This window comes from Mycteria americana, chromosome 5 (assembly GCF_035582795.1).
Source record: "Mycteria americana isolate JAX WOST 10 ecotype Jacksonville Zoo and Gardens chromosome 5, USCA_MyAme_1.0, whole genome shotgun sequence".
Lineage (NCBI taxonomy): Eukaryota > Metazoa > Chordata > Aves > Ciconiiformes > Ciconiidae > Mycteria > Mycteria americana.
Window position 1 is genome coordinate 14,792,146 of NC_134369.1, and position 12,807 is coordinate 14,804,952.

The following is a 12,807-nucleotide window of genomic DNA, read 5'->3' on the forward strand; positions in this document are numbered from 1 at the left end:
AATTTCTGCCTCTTGGGAGTGTTATTTGTATAACTGCTAGTTATCTGAATAGAAGAGAGTTAAATTCCAAGGTCTGGTCCTGCTAGTTATTATATTGATAAAATTTTTGCTGAGAAACTAAGTAACAAAAATAGCTTGTTAAATAAATGTACTCTAGATCACCTAGAACAAAAAGAAATGTTTATTGTTCCCACAACAGAGGGAAGAACCAGCATATTCTCCAGAAAACCTGAGAGAAAACATTTGTGTAATAGTCTGCTTCCAGGTATTAGTACTTTTACAAGCAGACTTGCTAACTAAGAGTTTATGAATTGATCAGTCCCCTGCCAAATAATCACTGAATCAAAGTAATAAAGGAAAACCACTAGACCTACAGACAAAACACTAGGTAATTAAAAATTTTTCTCTTTCCTTTTCAACAGCCAATCAGTGACTTTTTGTTTTAATAATTTTTTTTTGACTTTTGTTTTAATAAGTGCGTCTAGAACCCAAAGGAACCTATGAGAAACCAGTGAAAAAAAAAGGTGTAGTAGTTAATACTGCTAATTTGCTTTAGAGAGAAATTTAAAAGGATCAAAAGGCTTAAATGGTGTCAAGAAGGAGGTGTGTCTAACGTGGTACCTTTTCTGTTTTCGTGGTACTGTTGTGATCACCTGTGTCACAAATGTCTACCTGAAAGGTACACTGCTTGTACCCTTTTCTTCAAGCTTTCTGGATATTACCACTGTCTTTTAACTAGCTTTTATCCATGTCCTCCACAACCTTTAGAATGTGACCTGATAATGCATACATCTCTTCAAAGTAACTTACTGATTTCGATGTATATAAAAACTTAGTCTGAATTTTTTTTATACCACATAATGTAAAAATCTTTTTGAGTAGTTCTGGAAGGATATATCTAACAAGATATGTCCGTTATGTATGCTCATCAGGTAAGGCAAAGTTTATGATAAATCAAGAAGATATATCTAAAAAGATCCAGAAACAGCCATGTGTGTTTTCTCTTGCATCAAAAGAATAATTATGGAATGGGCCCGAATCATCTAGGGAAACCTTCTTTGAAGCTATGGTAACTCAGTGTGCCTGCACTGCACTAAAGGAGAGCCAGAACTAACCCCCAGGTTTCAAGATTCTTGCTAGAATTAGAACTGTAGAGATCTAAAACATAAAATAAAATAAATATAAATAAAATCTCACAATATGAAGCTAAGGATAAATGACTTGTAAAATTTTGTGATAAACACAAACATTTAAGGAGTACGCTTTGTAAGTTAAGCAACATGCTTGTTTACACATGCTTGCTTCCACTTCCAAAGCAAGATACAATGCCCTTTGTCACAGCTTTTTACTTCTGTACTGCTTAATCATTAAAAACGTCACACTTTTTTTCAGAGCAGCAATTGTTACAAATGAGTGATTTCAAAAGTTTAGCCCATCTTTAGGGATGGATAAACAGGGAAGTGACTAAATACCATGAAGCACAGCTGATCATTTACATGAGTGTCTCATCCTTAAAAGGACTCAAACTTTGAGGAATGAGACAGACTAGTTACTGGTTTAGAATATCTGCAGTAGAAGAAATCTATCATGTGCTTTACTCTAGGGGGGAATTCTTACCTGTTTTGAAGTTCAATTCTGTAAGTACAGTCCAGACCAGTAATTTAGGTACTTTCTGTAGACCACAGAAAGAAGTGGGCAATTCCTTCTCTTTGAGGATGACTGCCCAAGACAGATAGTATACATAATGCCATGGAGATGCCTTTTTTTTCTAGTGGCTATGGAAAAAAGTGCTGATGTTTTGTTTGGAGGAGATGTCTAAACACCTTGACATCTAACTATTAGTTCAGATCATGTGAGATGAATTCCAGACTCACGCTGGAGACAAAAGGAAGGCACTTTTTCAGCTGGGGTTTCACGTGCTGTTTATGTATCAAATACAATTCCCATCAAAACAGAAATTTTTGCAACATCTTTTGAAATTACTTTGAAATGACTAACCGAGACATTATTTTCTTGTCTGGTATGCACTAGATGATGACTCCTGTTTGCCAGTGTTGTAAAACAAGGAATAGCTGGACCAACTCAAAAAGCTCAGAATATTATACCAGATTATCCATTTCTTATTAGAGAAAAATCTCTTGCATTTAAAGAGAGAGAGAAAGAAAACAGGTCACAGGACACTAACTCAGAATGGTCTCCAAAATGAGCTATCCTGGACAATATGTGAAATACCATTGAGGTAATAAATAGCAAGCATTGCATGTGCCAGTAAAGCTACTGTTCACCAGAAAAACAAACAAACAAAAACCCCCTCAAACCAGCATCCCTTCTTTCCCAAAAAGTAATAAGCTGAGCTCTAAGGAGAAAAAATTCCTCCTTGTTTTAGAATGGTCTTATGCTGTTATTATCTTGTCTTTACCTGTCAAGTTATCTTCTCTAGCTTCACTTGTATTAATGATCTCATTATAATTACTGTTACATTAATAATTTTTTTCCTTGAACTCAAAAAGTTTAGCTCTAAATGTGGTATTAGATAAATAAGAGATGAAAAAATGAAAAATGGATGCTGAACAGATACAAAGCCAAAACTTGAAAAACTTGAAGAGATTTCTCTTTAGAAATGCATTCCTGCATAAAAACAGATTAAAACAAGGGTTTGATTAAACAGCTTCTTAATGAAGTAGATAGCTGACAAATTGTGTGAAGATGTTCCTCTTCAAAGTCATGAAAAACTGTTATGGCTATAGACAAATCTGGTATTTCCAGCTCTTAAAGACTCAAGAGAACTTCAGAAATGGTGTAGTTTGGAGATTTTCACTTAGCTGTTTGACATGATGAGGTGAGGCTTTTCTAAATTAATACCACAAGATAAATATAGGTGCATCTTAAAACCAATATCCATTAATGTGCCATTTCACAGACACCATCACTTTACAGTAGGCCAGAGATACACAAGCTCTTGGATATATTTTTGCCGGACTGCAATAAATTTCTTCACCCCTTTTTTCCCCCATGATAGAGGCAACAGCATTTCAATAGCTATAGAGGACTTTGTCAACATTTGTATTCTGAATTGCACTTGGCCAGACAGCTACCAGGCTTGGACCACAGGATAACAGTAAGAAAGGACCCTTCATTACAAGGCAGAGTCTGGGACCTAGCAGCATCATGGGTAACACATTGATTAATGAGGACTATTTCCAGGTGGTTCAGGCCATCCTATTGGAAGACATGCTGACATGTTATAAGCATAAATGGAAGTTGCTTACTATCAAGGCTATTGCTAAATCCTTGCATAGAATTCTCTGCTGCTGTGCTTACTGTGGCTTAAGCACTGAGCTAGCAAACCTTAGCAACCCTTTCTTGAATCAGGAATATGCTTTCCATCAATGCTGCAGATGATCATATATGTGTGGTGGTTCAGAACTGTGTTCCTTTCTAATTTTCTCTATGCCTTTCCACCTGATGTCAACTGATTAATGCTTGCCTTTAGAGTGAATCACAGCTGAAGGATCTGCATGGCCCAATATAAGGGAAAGCAACTGAAGGATCAAACCCAATGTCTGTGAACCCCACCAAGACAGTGACATGTTTTACAATGTGTTTGCTGGTGCTGTCTCATTGCTCTGTTACATCTGCATCAAGGCAATATTTTGGTCTAGCACCTTGGCTAAAAGGTTGTCTGTTTCCTCATTTGCAGAGTTATCACCATCTGACAAATATTTCTCCTCAAATACTCAAATCTTATTTATTTTTCCCTTTTGAAAGCATTTTACTTAGAATAGTTACCAAAACTCTGGGCAGCACAGTCAGATGGAATTTCTGGATTCTCCTGCAAAGATCAGGTGAATGTGCATGAATTGTTTCTACTCTCATTTTTTGTCTCTCTTTCCTATGTAGACTAAAAACTATGAGTGTGGAGTGTTCCTTTCCATCTTTTTGTATGATACTAAGCTCTCTAAGATCCCTCATTTCATTTGAGGCCACTTCAAGATAATATATTAAAAATAAATATTAATACAAAGACCAGCTCCTTTGGTGGTACCAACATGTTCTTTGTGTTTGTGACTCTATGATATTCCTTGTGTGGAAATATCTTTGTAGCTTGTTTTGCAGTTAATAATCTGACATGGCTTTAACTGAGACAGTTGCCTTTTGTGTCCAAGCACATTTTCAGCTGCAGCATTCATTCAAAAAGAACAGCTGTATTCAAACATTTTTGCCATTGATACATCTATTGTTTGCAAGCTCATCTGAGTGCCTCTTTCATGTGGCAATACTTTTGTTGCTTCTCATACTTAATTGAAGTTCTGCCTTCTTCATTTATCCATTGATCACCTTCATAATTTGTTCACTTTTTTTCATTATGCATATCAATAAGAAAATGTCCCATATCTGAGTATTTTTCCGATGACACAGTTTTGATTTTTATTCATGGTAAAGGATATGTTTAAGGACTTATTTGTTGCTAATCATGTAAAAGATCTTTCTTTATATGCTGAAATCCACCTATCAATTTCAGGTCCAGCTTCCACATAAGTCCCACTAAAGCCTTCAGCAGAAAGCTCACATGCCGGTACTGCAGTTGGAGCCTTGTAAAATTAGAAATTTCGGATTTTCTCTGTAGTGTTCATTACATGTCTAATGTCCTTCTAAATGGATTAGTTCTCTTTTACTTCATCACACTGCTACCCAGAGCAGATAAATTCATCTGGTTTTAGTTGAACAGAGTAAAAAATACATTGAACTCTTTTTTCCCTTTGTTAGTTTAGAACTTTAGCTCACCTGTTTGCTCTTGCAGTTGTCAACAACTGTGAATGATCTCTGAAGCATTAAATGGACTGTACACTAATGATACATTAACTATGCATTATCCTATTAACCATGAAACCAGAACACATGTAGTGGAATCATGGTGAGCAGAAGAAAGATATTAATGCACTATGAATTTATTAATAGTGGAGAGGAAAAGAGGAAAGTTACTTTGTCAGGCAGGCAAAATATTCCTGGTGAAAGAAGAATAAGTCTCTTTACTAGGATCCTGAGGGGAGGTGGAGAAGCAAGAGAAAATTTACATAACTGAAATATTGGGTGTGGAATTGTCTAAATCAATAAAACCTCTGATTTTATTTGGAGAATGGCACCTATTAGTTAACTTTCCCTCCAACCTAGTTTCACAAAAAAAAAGGGGGGGGGGGGCAGGAAATGTGGCTGTTTTAATTCTGATTTAAAGGTTGTAAGTTGGCGGGAGTGGGGACAATAACTGAAAAGGCTGCTGAATATTAAATCATTAAAACATGGTTTTGGTACAGAGGTGATATTGAAATCAGGATCTCAGACTTTAAATACTTTGAATTAGTTCTCAGATACTTTTGAGGTAGAACATCTTTTACTAAAGAATTATGGATATATTTTTCTTAAAAAATTTCTTTCTTAAATAGGTTATATTTTTAAATAAAAAAGTTTCTATTAAAATAAACACAAATGGACCCTCACTGATATTTTAAAAAGTTAACTAGAAAATAAAAACCATTTAGTTTAGAGAAGAGCCACAATACAAATCAGTTAAAAATTCTTTAACCATTACTTTGTTTTCTAGGGTCTTTCTGCATATGAATAAATACACTAGGTCATTCTCTGTTGAGTGTCAATAGACAAACTATGTATTTTATTAAGATGCTGAGACTACTTTTTCTAATATAAAACTATTTCCAGGTCTTAGCTGTAATCAGTAAAATAAAATATGGCTGCTGGTAAGTAAAAATTTTAGAAGTATGAAGTATTTTTTTAATAAGTTTCAGTTTAGCAGTTCTTCTAAGGCCTAGTGACTGCACTAGTGGAATAAACTTCTCAGTTACAAACTGTCCTAAGGTCCTGAAACAACTCTGCACTGTCCAGTGACTCCAGCAGTTCTAGATACTCTGTTTGCCCTTACATAAGATTTTACCAAACAGGTTCTCATATTTTGTTTTCTTTCAGGACGTTTCACAGAGGTTGTGCGTCCCTTTTTACCTTGAGTCCAGACACTCCAGTGTCAATGGACAAAAGAAAATCTAGTTTCACCCAGGGGCTACTTTTTCAGTCACAGGCAAGTGAACAAACATGATATGGTTTTACTTGCAGTAGTTCTATAGTCCTACCCTGCAAACTGAAGGTCTGTTTCATGTGGGAGGCCAAGAGCCAGGAAATGTATGAAGTACAAGCAAGAGTGAAGGTCTTGCTGAAAGTGCTTTCTCCTGTTGAAGATGCAGCCAAGTCTTCATCTGGAGAACGCTCCATGGCCCCTAATGAGTTCAGGTGTCTATTGCCTTCATTCAGTATCCTGTGGACTTGTTTACTTTTTCAAAAAACCTCTTGAGCGGTAACTTCTCTCTGTTCACATCAGGACAGCTGAGAGCTGCAGCCCTGTGGATAATTCTGATTTTGTCTGCATACCTCTTTTTTTCCGCTTTATTTGTAACTCTTGCTCGCTGAAGAACCATCTTCCTTACTATTTGTTTGGTCATGACAGGCTTTTCTGAAATCGAGAAAACTGCAATCAAACTCACCACATAACTAAAATATTTCTTCTGTGTACAGACAGCATTATTTTAGTAATACTGAAGCATTTTCTGGAATACTTAATGTTAATAATTAGCCAATTTTTTCAGGGACAGTTGCTCATATTATTCTCCTCCAGTCACACACTTTTAGTCAAGTCAATAAACTGCTTTTAACAGTTCAAGTAAAAAGTCTTTTTTCAATTTTAACTTATTTTTAAACAAGAAAGTAATTTTAAAAGCTTAACATGAAGGTTTGATTTTTAAAAAACAGAAAGCAATCAGAAGAATCTTGTAAAAGGAGTCAATCCTCATGTAGCAGCCCAAGGTTTTACCATAGGCTGCATTTTTCTTTTTTCTTGAGGAGTACAATGTTGCTATTGTTCAGTTTCATGTTAGTTCTGGCTGCTATTCTACAACTCCCGTTGACAATACAATAATCTAGAGGCCCCTTTACAGCTGGGTGGGAAATGAATTGAAACAATAATGTTTTATATATTTTTAAAAAGTGCTTGATAGTTTTTTAACTCATTCAAGTGACCCAGTCACATGAATAAGGACATTTTAAAAAGTCTTAGTGATGCATTTGAATTTTATCTCACTTCTTAAAATATTTAAGAGCCAATTTTCCTTACATGTGTAATGTAAGGCTGTCAGTTTGGCTGTTTTAATCTGGGTGAAATCTCAATAAGATTAAGTCATCTACAGACCTGCAAATGAACCCTTCTGAAGTCTTCAAAACACTGTTGAACTCATCAGAAATATATGATCATTATGCACTGCTATGCATCCAAATTCTCTTCCAAGTCTTAAGGGATGAATTTAGCCAGAAAGCCAGCTTCTCTTGGAGCCACCTGGTCACATGAAAAAAAATCACACACAAAAAAATCACACAATACATTTTCTTGTCCTGGGAATTGTTGAGGATTAATTTTGTCTTCCAATATTCTTAAAAAAATGTAAAATTTGTCTCTAAAGAAAAAGAAAATTCTTCAGAAATTTCTTTAAAGAAAAAGAAAAATTCTTCAGAAAATGAAGTTTAGACTACAGAATTTTTCTGTAGCAGGATAAGTTTTTCTTAGGTTGGTTTTACATATTATAATGTTCTGTGGATTTGAGTTTCTTAGCAGGATAAGTTTTTCTGTAGCAGGATAAGTTTTTCTTAGGTTGGTTTTACATAGTATCATGTTCTGTGGATTTGAGTTTCTTTTTTTTTATTCCATGATGGAGATAAGTATAAAGTGATGAAAAGTTATTAATTTTATAGAGAACAATGAAAGATGCTACAGCTGTCAGATTCAAGGAGTCAAGGTCAGTATAAGCAAATGAATATCCACTGATGTTGTGTCTCCTCAATCAAAGATCCAGATTTTAGCTGGCCTTGAGTTTAATCTGATATTTATTTAAAAATATATGCTCCCATGGAGACTTAGTGTGCAAATGGGAAGGGAAAGTACCAGGAACCTCTGTCTGGATGTAGCTGGCCAGAATGAGTATGAGCCCTCTTCCTTAATGTGGGAATTCTAGGCCTCGTGGGCCTTTTGTTCCCAATGGAAGTGGAGAAAAATGTAGCCATGAAAACCAGATCTCATTTGTCATGAGTGGGGTGGATAACAGCAAGTGAAAGTTGAAAAGAATTGAACCCAAGTGTTTAGGAAGGAGATACTACTGGGGCTTGTTTAAACTTGGGAAACTAAAGCAAACGAATGTGGCAGGGACTGCATATGAACACTATAGCTGGAAAACCAACGGTAGTCACAAGCAGGGCTATAGTAATAATCAAAGTATTGTTGAAAACTTTGATATTTATGAAGTATCAAATGACACGGGAAAAATTAATACAACACTAGATACTGTTTTTTATTAGCAACGACATCACTTTGCAATTGACAGCTAATCTGCATGTGGTTTGGTTTACAATAGTGGCATGAGTTCTATAAGCTCATTAATTCATTGACACAGATTAGAAAAATGGATGTATTCTTTTTCTGTCAAAACACACAGAGGTAACCCAAAGCAAAATAAGTCTCTCTGCTTTCTCAACTCATGATGTAGTGCAAACTGAGTTTTCAAAAGCTTCGTTTAGATGTACTTAAGGACTTGCTGGGGGAGAAGTGGTGACATCTACTGGAATTTTAAAACACTTCATCATATGTTTCCAAGGCTGCTAGCAAGACATATTTGGTTTAGGTCTAAAGTTGGATGAATAATGCAGAAACAATTTCTACTTATATTTGTGCAAATTTGGAAGCAAATCTTCAGCCATCTTGGGGTTGCTTTTGGTGTCATTTCCTGCACACACTCATAGAGTTATTAAACTTTAATCATATAACTGTTGGCAGAAAATAAATGTTAAGCTCACACAGGAATACTATGAAAAGTGAATTTCTTATGTGCTTTCTGTAAGCCTGTGTACCACAAAGCTGATTCCATGAGTTATGTTCATTAGACTGGAGGATGGAAACAATATTAAGTGATTTATGGGACCAACTGCAATTGAACAGTGAGTTTGTGCTTGGAGTAGCAACCCCTTACTTTAAAAGAAATTTTAAAAACATTCAATGAGAAAGGAATATGTGAAGCAAATTGCAACCCACTCCCCACATTTCATGGAAAGAAGGAAGGAAACTCATCCATCATTAAATGCATTCATTAAAAATTATTCACTCAGATACATTTAAACCATGTTCTAACTTTAATCTCTTGATTTCTTGGGGCTAGATTGTGATGTGTACTGCATGCCCAATAAGAGTGTGAAGGCTTTTCTTGCATCCTGATGTAGGTTACTTGGACCTTGGGACTGGGCCTGCAGGAGCAGCAGGGTTATACATCTGCTTCCTCTCTCCCCTCAGAGGGAGTATGCGGACGGGAGGGAAAGGAGGATGGGATTAGAGAACATGAAGCAATCCCTCTTGGCACAAAAAAACCTCTGACTGTCTTGCTGGGATTAGCTGGGGGTCAGGGTTTCCCAAAATTTTACTACGATGAACCAAGGATAAATAATTCCCTCTGGGAAAAGGAAGATGTAGGCAATAAATTGGCCTTTGAGATGTAACCTTGAGGTGTGTTTTCCAATGTTATCTGTGTGCTATTGCAATTTACCTATCCCATGCCCTTCAGTCTATGCCTAACCTTTAATCCTTAAAATCCAAAGAGCTTACGACTTTACAAAGTTTATGACTTGATTATATGATGTGATTGTGTCATACAATTAAAAATAGTAGAAAGTGAGGAGCAGGAGTTTTCCTGCTCACCTTAAACTAAAAGCCAAATTACCGATGTCCAAAGTAGTTCCACAGGCTCTCAGCAACTCTCTCTTTTACCTGGCACTTTGCATTTTCAGCCTTTGCATACAATGGAGTAAATAAACTGTATGATTTCTGGTGGTTAACGTTAAATAATTGTTCAATGTCTGATTCAAAATTATCTAGTGGAGTCAAACTCATCTTCCTAGTAGAAAAGCTAATCATTGGTAAACCCTGCAGCACTTAGATTTTTCTGCAATATTTAGAGTAACAGGCACAAGAAATACCCAGGGGAAAATGGAGAATGATGTTCCTTGAAGTCCCACCACCTTTTTTCATTCTTTCTAAGAACTGTTTCAAATATCACATGTAGCTGGTTCACATTATTGTGCCTGGGTTTTTTTTACCCATTATATCCTTTTTGTTAAAAATTGTCTAATCTGTGAGAAACTTTCTGTAAGGCTTTCCACCAAGCTGTCCTTAAGGATTTTCTACCATTAAGGAGATTTATTATTATGGTATGACAAAAGGAAACCATCTGCTGTCATTCATCAAAATGCAAGTCTACTGCCAGTCTTACCTCTAACTCTGAAAGCTGCAGATGTGTGGAGATTTTCTGTTGATTTTTCCACCTGTGAGCATATGACCTGTTGTAATATCCTATTCCTGCAGCCTTCAGTTGAGTCCTGTGAATCAAAGTAGATCCCTAGTCACAATAGCTTTTCTAGTAATGGGAGTTGTTTCACTTCAGCAGTGTGCTCTGGTTATGAGACTGCCTGGCTAAAGAGATTAGAAGTGTGATAGTCTAATTTACCTACTACAAAATCGGAACTGTTTGGCTGTCAGTTAGCATTACAGTGAGAAACTCTGACATGACAGTTTTCTGACTTTATTAATAAGTTTTAATCCTCCAAACAAATTTTGTTAGTACATGTTGACTTTCCTGCATTGTATCTCTGATTTGCTAGACTGACAAGTTTCTATCAATCCATCAATCTTATTTAGCTGGCCTGCTGCTCAGAAGTTTATCTAGATTTATCATGACACAAATAACACATTTTTAACTGAACAGAGATTCCCTGAGTCTGTATGCATATCCACATCCATTTCTAACCATTTTCATGGCTAAAACCTACTCTTACCGCAGACCTTTGAACGTCCAAGATCTGTACACAAAGTCTTTGTATATTTTCAGTTAGTACTTTTCATAATTACGCTTTGCTGAATCAGGTCAGGGTGCTCAGTCTGGTGGGGAAACATACCTGTATGAAAGAAATGCAAAAAGTTGCCTGTACAAGGGAGCTGGCATACCATCTGGCACAAGTTCATGGTATTTTAGTACTACATCTACTTATACAAGCTGAAGATCTGGCTGAAGACATTAAGTGTTAAGCTGGAAAGACAATAAATTATTGAGGGTGCAAGTACTAAAATCTTTCCCAGACAATAGCACAGGATATCCGATTAATAGTTACGGTAAATGTCCGAAATGTATTTCATATCATTTGTGGCAAGATTTGCTTTCAATCAGAGATTACAGAGAACATTTAAATTAGCAATGAGAATTACCCTGAATAACAAGCTCATTATTTACTATACTTGCATTTTGTTGAGCTTAGTAGTAGCACTGCCCGGTTAGATTTTGTGGATCCTTTTCTATCCTTTCTGCATGAAAGCCCAACTACGGAACATTTCTGAAAGCAACAATTGTGATTTTATAATGAACCACAAGAGGGGGGAGAATGAACATAAATGAAAGAACTTGATTTTAATGATCAACTGTTACATTTAGGACAATGCTGTATCAATGCTGAGTTTAAGAATCTCGGCCAGGTGTTGTCTGCGGAATGAAGAGTTTGAACTAATGGTGAGATGCTGTTCCTAAGATTCACCTTTTCAGGTCTGCTGATTTATTACTGAGCTTCACTTAAAGCCGTGGACAAACCACACTTCCAAAGTTGCAAAATACCATGCTGGGTGTACTCATCTCTTTCTTATTGCCTTGATCAAACAGAAACAAATGCTAATGAAATGATAAAAATAGAGATCTCTTTGACCTGAATAATCAGTTTTAAAGCCTCCTACCCTGCCTTTTAATTTTTTCCCGCAATTACATAAAGGAGTTCTCTAACTCAAATAATCAAGGAATTTCTCCCTGGTGCATAGATGAGTTTTTGGTGTCAACATGAAAACTAAATCATCTCACTGTTGTCATCATGGACTGACACAGGACTGGTGAAATTCCTGCTAGTATTTTCAAGCTACTTTTTAAAGAAGGCTCATAGTCCCCTGCTCCTTATGTGCAGAAGCAGCTATAGTGATGACAAAGCTGGGGACTCCTAGAGATGGTACTCTGGGACTGCTGAGAGCACATGTCCCTACAGCTGGATCAACTCTTGGGAGAGCACGCACCGGCAGCTTTGGCAAGCAACTGGCTTCCTAACCCCAGGACGCTGTAGGCTTGATGGCAGTTCCTATAGCCAGCTGGAAGGCAAGGAAGGACAACAGGTTTCAAGAAGCCACCCACTCCACTCTCCACTTTCTCTTATTTCAAAGTGGACACAAGGGGCAGGCAACTTTCCCAATTTTTAGTCCTCTCTATCTCATGTTCCATGTACCTCCTGGTCTAGGTTGTCAGTCTCCTGGGAGAGGGATAGGAAAGAAAATTAGTCTTACCTCCCCCAGACTAAAAAACAAGCAAAGCAACAATTATGAGGATGGTATTGCAGGAGGTGGTTGCAGCATGGCAAAAAATAGTAGCATAGGCAGCAAACCTTCTCAGCTTTTCTCTGCAAGTAATGGCAAGTAGCCCAGTAGACTATAACTCTGAAAGAACACCATGTAATGTTATTAGGCAAAATTATAATGTCCTTAATTTCAAGTTCAAAAGCGGAATGGTGCTGAAGGAGGCTTGCAGAAAGAAATTAAGATAGTTATACTAGAAGAAGACAGACTGTTGATTACCAGCAGCGAGGTATCCAGATTTGACTAATGGCACAGTTATTGTATGCATAAGCCCTAAT